At 40.1% G+C, this 8,727-nt stretch overlaps 1 protein-coding gene across 2 annotated transcripts in view; it reads left to right on the top strand.

Annotated features, from left to right (window-relative positions):
• Window positions 1-733: 733 nt before the first annotated feature.
• The window catches only part of fndc3ba (fibronectin type III domain containing 3Ba), an 85,384-nt gene continuing 77,390 nt past the window's right edge, over window positions 734-8,727 (top strand). Inside the window, exon 1 of one of the 2 annotated variants that reach the window (XM_005736611.1) lies at window positions 734-852. The gene's annotated coding sequence lies outside the window, so the exon portion shown is untranslated. Of the gene's footprint in view, window positions 853-1,116; window positions 1,257-8,727 lie in introns of those variants that run through there. The other variant, XM_005736612.1, reaches the window with a different exon arrangement.

Raw genomic sequence — 8,727 nt, 5'->3', positions numbered from 1 at the left:
ACTTGAGAAGTTTATTTTATTTATTTACATTTATTGTTGAGTTCTTGGTGATTTTTTTTTAATTTAATTGTAGTTTTTTAAAATTTATTTTTAACTTAAAAAATGTGAAATGACAAGAAACATGACACAGGTACTGGGTACTGGAATGAATATATTCTGTAGCATTATGACACATAAAACCAATTCAGCCTTGGGTTTGTTTGCCTTAGAGTTCACCCACCTGTTTGGGCTTACATAACCTTTTAACGCAGATGTCTTAGGAGTCAACAACCAATAAAAAGCATAAAAGGATCTCATATTTTATGCGTAGATTATTTTTTCATGCTCTGTGTTTAGTTTGAATCTTTTTCGTGGAATCACAAAGGGAATAAACTATAACTCAGTATTTGTGAATTTTGTATACAAAATGTTCTGATTACTGAGCTCTATCGGAATAAATAATTCATTAAAGGCACTTCAAAATTGTAGTCTACTTGATAGGCAAATTTGGCATTTAATAGCTTTAAAGTAACTAAAATATTCCTTTAAAACTTTTATTTCTTTAAAAAATGATCGTGCCCTAGTTTTTTGTTTTGTTTTTCTTTTCTTTTTCTTCATGACTGTAAACCGCTGTCCGCCCTCATTCATTCTATGCTGTGAGAGAAGCGCGCTATAGCGTTCTGTTTTGGCTTTCTCACTGCGCACTGTGCATTACGGTAGAGGCGGGATCTCGCTCCATGTGGGTCGGCTATGATTGACATGGCGGAGTCTCCCAGTACTCGTAGCGTCGAGCCAGCAGACAGGCAAGACCCGGCCCAGGGAATTAAAAATCGCGCAGCCACGTCTGTTTGAAGATTATTTTATTGCAGCGAGGTGAGTCCTTTTACAGTTTTTAAGCAGCATTCCCCACAAAGTGGGGGAATCGAGGCAACTGGAGTGGATGTTGAAAAAGTTTTAGAAGTGCGTGTGTCTGTGTGTGAGTTTGGAGAGCTGAGCGCTGACGCCGGCAGTCTGGGCCACTTGGCCAACGCAAAGGAAAAAGGAAAATTGCTTTGCCACTGCGGAGGAGGGTGAAACGAAACTTTTTTTTGTTGCTCAAAAATTCCTTTTATTTTGAAACAATAAGGAAAAGCAAAGCAGAGGGGATAGTCGTGCTAATTCATCACACTAGTCGCGTGAATGTGTCGGACTGTGCGTTTTGGAGTCTGCTCTTTGTGGTCCCGATTTCTCAGCTTTCACCAAAGAATGTGTTTTTGTCTCCGAGGACTTCAGATGGAGTGAGTGCGCAACAGAAGAAAACCGTTGTCTCCGTGGCTTGTTTCTAATAATCAACTGTTGGTGCGCTGTGACTTGCATTGTGGAAATCGTCGTTTTCGTTGTTGCTGCTTAAAATCAGGAAATGAGCACTTTTATAGCTGGAAAATAACTTGGAAAGGAAGATGCTGAGGCAGCCAGATTTGACAGAGGGGGTTGCGAAATCATTGAATTGACACTATAGGGGATTCTGTTGTGTTGGATAACTGTCGAGAAGCGTTGAAGGGGCCGTTTAAGATCGACTTTCCGTTGACTTTGTGTGCGTTTGCAGAATGCAGTGAAAAGCTTTGGAGGAGGAAAAAAAAATCCCAACTCCAGCATATCCTAGCATTCCTTCCAGCCAGCCAGCCAGTCTCTCTCTCTCACCCTCTCTCTCCCCCAGAAACGACTACGTGTCTGTTTATGCAGGAGACAAATTTTTCTCTCAGCCTCTCTGATGCAGACGTGGAAATCAAACATTGGTCTTCTGCTCGACACGATCGATTATCTGACGTCCACGTAGTTACAGAAAGACTATAGGCCCTTGTCCCACCGCATTAGGAGAAAACTTCAGATGAGTTGGGCTGCAGGATCGTTGGTAGCTTGTCAGGTTTTTCTTTTTTTTCTCCCCTTGTTTAATAACGGGACTCAATAGTTGTCATTAAAATGTCATTACTGGTGGTGGCAGTATTGGTGAGGTGTAATTGGAGCTTTGATTTGGAGGTTGCATATCTCCCCGTGTTGTGCGCTTCAGGTCCACGTCGGATGATATTGGTTACGGGCTTGGGGGGATTACCCAACGCATCACACACATGTACGCTTCTTCTACTTTTTCATGGGAGAAAGTGAAGGAAAGGGAGACGGAGAAATCCGATCCCAATAGATGACGTCACGTGACATTCCTTTGGTGAAAGGCTGATGTGGCCATGATTTTTTTCCCTTTCTTTACCCCCCCGAAAAAAAAAGAAAAAGATATCTGACTTTTCTTTGAGGGGGATGAATGAGGTCGGCTTCCAGCTGAAAAGGTGTATTTGGGTTTAGAGTGTGAAGGAATTCTCCCTGTGCTGCTTGAATGAGCAATTTATCTTGCTTCCAGGAGAGCATCAAAAACTTTTAGCATCAGACAGTTAAGTTGTGGACAGTAAGCTGAGAGGTGGACAGCTGGATGCAGGTAAAGCTTTAATCAAAGTGTGGCACTCTAACATGATTAAAAGCCTTTTCTGCTGAAAGTAGCATCTGTTGGCTCTAACTCAGATCCCAAGAGGAATCAGGTTAAAAGGTAAGATAGGCTTTCAGATTTGGGACCATCCTGCTTTACAGCTCCAGCATTATTCTTTGTGTTTCATTGGTGTCAGATTCAGCACAGCTTGTTGCCTGAAGCTTGTATTAAATGTGCAACATTGTACACAGCGGAAACTCCTAGGATATATGTAGCAAGGATTTGCCTTAAAACTGATGCAATTTTATATCAAATGATCCTGATCTTCTCATTTTCACATTTTCTCTGTGTGTCTTTAAGCAGACACAGTCAGGTTGGGGTTATACTGGAGTCACATTGATGGAGGGTAACCATTGTTGCTTTAGCTTTCCATGTATTTTGCACAAACAGAGAAAGAACAGAGGTTGAATAACACTTTATGTAAGTTTTAAATTTGTCACACAGGTGCAGCCCACACCTTTGTGCCACTAACTGTGATGGTGCGTCACTGCCTACACATGGGGTGATTTTTAACATTGCAGCTTCTGTGATCCAATTAATTAGTTTTTGCATGAGTGACAACCAAAATAATGAGGAAAAGGGAGGCTAAAATATCTTATATGTCAATTCACTGGTAAGTTCTTTTTATATGGCATACATTTTTCTTCTCTACTTCTCCAGCATCTACACAGAAAGCATACATGATATTAAAACAAGAAGCTTTGGGTCCAATATTCAGAATGTGGTTATTCTAAGAACAATAAGGAAGTTACTGTCATGTTACATGTGATTTCAGGATGCCAGGAGGATTCTCTTTGTCTTAGTACTCTGGTTCGCTACTGGCCTAATAAAACTCTTTGGTATGCCTGGTTGAAATGGGGTCAGGGAATGGGCAGCCTGGATGATGCTAGCCATTGTATGTGTGTACTTATGTGTCTGACTTATGTGTCTAACCTAGAACACGCTATCAAATGGGTAGTGTTACCAAGTAGCTCTTGTTTTTCAGGAACACAGGCAGATGCAGCTATAGAGTTACATAGACAAAACAATGCTGCCCTGGAATGTGTGTGTGTGTGTGAGCATGTGAAACAGAGGCAAACATGAAGAAACTTATGATAAAACTCCTCATGAATTCCTGTTACTGTAGTTTTTCAGGCATTAGACTTTTTTTAATAGTTTTTATATAGTTGTAGACATTTTATCGACCAAATAAGCAAGATTAGATTTGAAAATAATTGTTGCTTTGCTGAATTAGCCGTTGCAGCACAGTGGTGATTTAGTTCAAGAGACAAGTGTGTCAGCTTCAAAGGCTTTAGAAAAGAAGAAAAACATGCACAGTCTGTGCAAATTTAAATTTGTTACATTTATGATCTGCAGTTCTTGTCATGTCTGCATATAATCAGTAGTAATTATTATTTATAGTACTGATTCCGACCATTTAAATACATCAGTTTGCTCTGAATATTTCCTTCTAGTAACTGGTGTGTGTTTGCTGTGCTTCACCGCTCTACTGTATGTCTGCAGTTTCTATGTATCCTGCTGTCTCTTCTGCCATCTGGTTCTCCGAATGCAACAGGTGTGCTTCCCAGAAAAATTGCTACCTTCACTGTTACTGTTTCGGAGGTGCATTTCCTTGACAGTGATGAGAGGTTATCTTATTTGTAAGTTGGATGTGATTAGGAGTTCCTCTACTGTGAGGTCAAAAGGTCAACACCTAAAGTGCAAAAGCAGAATTTCTGTAGATTATCTCCTTGCTGCCTCTCTGGTTTTTTAATTACTGTAAGTAACACTGTCTTTTTGTTCAAGATAACGTACGAGTGTGGAGTAATGATGTCCTACAGGATGAATTTGTAGTGCAGGTTTAGTGTCCTGCATCTCTTGATTTGTTTCATGAAGTGTGTATGCAAATATACAGTTACATTAAGTTACAAATGACTCATCTGACTCATGAGGTCAAACCCCGTGTTTGCTGCAGGATGTTGTGCAAACAGACACTGAGAAAGAGATGCATGGATGTGTTATGAGAAAAAAACGCTTTGTCCTATTTAACAACAGCAGCTGTTTGTCTGACGCTCCATGCTTTCACTTTCCATTTCCCAGCTTTTGACTGGGTGTCTCTGCTTGTTGCCACACACTCGCATCTTCGCCCACTCTTTCTCTCTTGCTCCATCTTCTTCTCTCCCAAATGAACGGTGGCTTTTTGTTGAAGTATCCCAGCATCTGATGTTTGCTTGGCATAGAACTGTAATGTTTACCCTTCTCGGCCCTTTCTTTCGTCCTCCTTGCCTTCCTCCCTGCCCCTCTTGCTCTCCAGGATCCCGTCTCCCTTCTTTTTTTTTTTTTTTGTCTCCCTCGATAATTTCCTGTATTGTTGACAGTTGATTCAGACGTAGATGAAAGAAGCCTTTCAACTTCTCTTCCCCCATCTCCTCCCTCCCATCCCCTTTTCCATTGCATTTTTCTTTCCTCTTCTCTTGGCTTCTTCTTTTGCTAATCGTAGTGTTTGATAAAATAATTCAAACAATCTCAGTCTCAGAGTTTCAGTCTAAAATAAGACAGACAGGATTTCTCAAATGTGATGCAACTGAATGAATATTTTTGGAAATAAATATTTACAAAGATTGTCATGAAAGGTCATTGAACTTCCTCTTAATGCTTTTTTGCAAAGAAAATAGTAACAGTGTTCATTCACTTTTAAGTAAACATCTTTATAATGACTAAACTAAACAACCTAATACGGCATTTAAAAAATGGAAACAAACTGCTGTTCTTATGCAGCAGATTTATTACATTTTGACAGTTAAAAGAAACGAGGAGCTCGTTAATGAATTAAATGATTGATGGTTATTTTCTTGTCAGTAATTTAAATAATAGGTTACCCTGGGTCATTTTCAGAACCCCTTTAGACTCCTGGTTAGGCAAAAGCTATTTCAAGGCATATACCTGGAAACTATACAGGTCATTTTCCCTTTGTTATGATGTTTTACACACTGAATGTTGTGTGTTGGTGTCTGCCAATGTGCTGCATGGAATACACTCTAGCTTGACCCTTACACCAGTCACTTAAAGAAAGTTATAATGGTTAATTAAGCTTTTGTACCATTTTAGTAACTTAGCAAAATTTGACCTGTTGATATCCAAGCATCACTGCACATGAACAATGTTAAACATGATTCATTTCTCTCTTTGTTTAAGCAGAGCTAATGAATATAATCATTAGTTGCAGCCATATTTCTATATGAGGGTAGATGACGCATAAGCTGGAACAGTACTTAAAGTCGAGCCACAAGCAGAAATTTGAGCCACGTATATTCGAATACCTTACGTGCATTTCAATGCACAGCAATACTGGCACATGATTCAACTTGTGCCCTCGCTTAAATCTTTGATTTTACCAACTGGTGCTATTGAAACATCTCACCTGCTGAGACACAGACTAATAGTTAACGTGATAGAGTCAAAGAATTTTGACAAAGAGGTAAAAGTTTCACAACAAGAAGGCCGGCTGCCAAATTTATCATCAACTTAGTATCTAAGGTAAAAAAAAAAAAAAAAAAGGTTTGAATGATTCAAATGAGGTGTGTATCTCTCGGTCACCCTGCCCTCCTTTTGCCCTTTCACAGGCCCTAGGCGGTATCATCCATAGAAATGGCTTGTTGAAGATATGCCTCTGTGTGAGCATGCACAGTCAGCTGGCCAAAGACATTAATTGTGCATATATATATATAATATATATATATGCACACAAAGACACAGACACAGCCTTGATTTAACACATATGCATGAAATGTACACACTCAGTTAACTTTATGTGCTTGTATTAGCATGCCAGGCGTGTTGGTGTTGCTGGTTGGCAGGCCCATGGAAAGTTCCGCCAGTCGTTAATGGCTGTTTTTATGCCTGGCTGTGAGCATTTTGAGTGTTTATCTCAAGTGTCTTAAATCTGCAGTTGGCTAAGTCTCTCTTGTGTGTGTGTGTGTGTGTGTGTGTGTGTGTGTGTGCACTGAAGTGGGGAACTGAATCTGTAACTAGTTATTTTCAGTTTCTTTTATGTTGTGAACCAAAATTAGAACTCATATAAGACTTCTTAGTATGCCTGTCTCTCTGTATGTGACCATCATTATTTGTATGTATGATTAATGCAACTGTGCGTGTGTGTGTGGCAGTGCTTCACATGTTGTCACTTCACATGGAGGATATATTTGGGCCAGATTTAAGGGTGAAGGGGAGGAATCTTAATTTGACTTCCGATCCGTTTCTTAGAGGATCCTGTCATTAAAACTAACAAAGAAACAGCCCCGTCCAAACTATCACATGAACTAAGCAAACTGATTGGTTGTGACACATTGGATGAATTATTTATATCGGAAGTGTCAGAAGTTATTTTTTAAACGGAAGAAAACATTGTGGTTGGAGTAATGGAAAGTGGAAGGATCGTGAAATAACATGTTTAGTCAGCAGAATGAAATCATAGCAAAACCATGAAGCAGGATTTGTGCGACTAGAAATGCCAGGCTTTGTATCCAAATAGCCATATGCACACTGTAGATTGTGACCTTAGAGAGTGATCTTACCCCAAAAGGTCATCGTGTGCAAGGTTTCTGCCAGGAAAGTTTTCGATCGGGCGGTTCCTTAAATTTCAGACAGAACAGTGGAGCTGCATATGTGCAACAACAGCAAAAGGAAAGAGACGGCGATGAACGATTTTAAGCTGAACTCGTAAATCAGTATTAGTTAATAACACTTTCCTGGCTCCTTATTCCCTGTTTTTGAACTTCTTTATAGTTTTTTTTTTCAAGCCGATTTATATGTGTAAAAATGCCTAACACGAGCAGAAGGCTAATAACTTACAGTGGCTACCTTGAGAGTTGCAGCTTTTCTTCTAAAAGGAAAAGAAAATCCTGGCGCTCATCAACACCTGAGCTCGACGTAAGCTTAAATGGCCACACTGCTTGTAAAACACTGATGTTATCATTGTGATCTTTTGGCCATGTTGCTCACCATTAGTTTGGGGCTCAGCAAAAGGAGGAAATAAATGCTCAGTAAAAAATATTAGATTTATCAGCGAAATGTAAAAATGATGAATCTCAAAGCCTCAAGCTACGGATGCTAACGTAGCCTGCTAACACCCACAGGTTAGCCTGTCTTTTTAACACGATCTGTCATGTTGAATGCTGAGCTGTGATATTTCCTGCTCCAAGGTGCACACTTGACTTTTTGACCGTTTGTTTTAATAAATTAGAATAACCGTGACAACTTATTTGACATGGCACCAGTTATTTTGAAGCTCGATCTGACTAAATGTTTAGTGAACGGGGACGAGAAGGGGAATGTCTCTTTCCATTTTTCATAGCAGGCCTCTTCCTCTTGCTTTCAAATGTGAAAGATTAATCCTCGAAAGCTACTGATGATGCAGCAGTAAGACCTGCTACTGCCTGACCAGTGAGAAACTGATCAGAGGAGAGCATATTGGCCATTGACATATCCGTGAAAACAACTCTAGTTTTCATTATGTGTTACAAATGGCACCTGTAAATTGTAACAATGAGAAATCCTTAACTGCTTGGCCTAGTTACCTTAATAACTTATAAGTAATTAAGAGGGTGTTTTTAAAAAAAGATTGAAAAGTGTATCTTCAAATTATTTAAGCTTTGTGCACACATGGCCTCAGACCTCTGTTTTCTTGAACTTTTCTTCCCCTTACCTGCAAGCAGGATCACACACAAATCAATAAAATATTCCATACTGAAATCCACAGACACAGCACCCCCTCCCCTCCATCCCCTCTCTCCCCTCCCCAAAGTAGTGTGTGAAATCCTGAGGCTGATTGAAGAGAAGGAATGTGACCCTGTGACCCCAAGCTGTAGGGAGGGGTGTTATAAGTGTGTGTGTGTTTGATCGTAGGGAGCAAGTGATTGTATGTACACCTTCAACTGGCTTGCGATTCCCAGAAGTGTCTTCTCTCATTTTTCAGCCCAATTCAGTTTTCCTCTAATGGATTTAACACTGATGCGTGCACTCGCTCCCTCCTCTCTCTCTTTCACACACTCACACACATGCACATTCATAAACACAAGTACACAACAGGTTTCTCGTGTAGGTGTGACTAAATGATTTTTCTATCTCAGCGCCCACACAGGCATCTACACACTACTCACTGAGCAAGCTTTTCCTGACCCATAAAATCCGAGTCTCTCTTGGTGGTTTGTCTGCATCTACACACTCATCCATCTGCAAATGAGAGTTTGGGCTTCTCT

The sequence above is a fragment of the Pundamilia nyererei genome, unplaced genomic scaffold, assembly GCF_000239375.1.
Source record: "Pundamilia nyererei isolate P.nyererei 1_Seehausen unplaced genomic scaffold, PunNye1.0 scaffold00070, whole genome shotgun sequence".
Taxonomy (NCBI): Eukaryota; Metazoa; Chordata; class Actinopteri; order Cichliformes; family Cichlidae; genus Pundamilia; species Pundamilia nyererei.
Note: the sequence above shows the minus strand (reverse complement) of the source record. Positions and strands in the feature narration are given on the sequence as shown.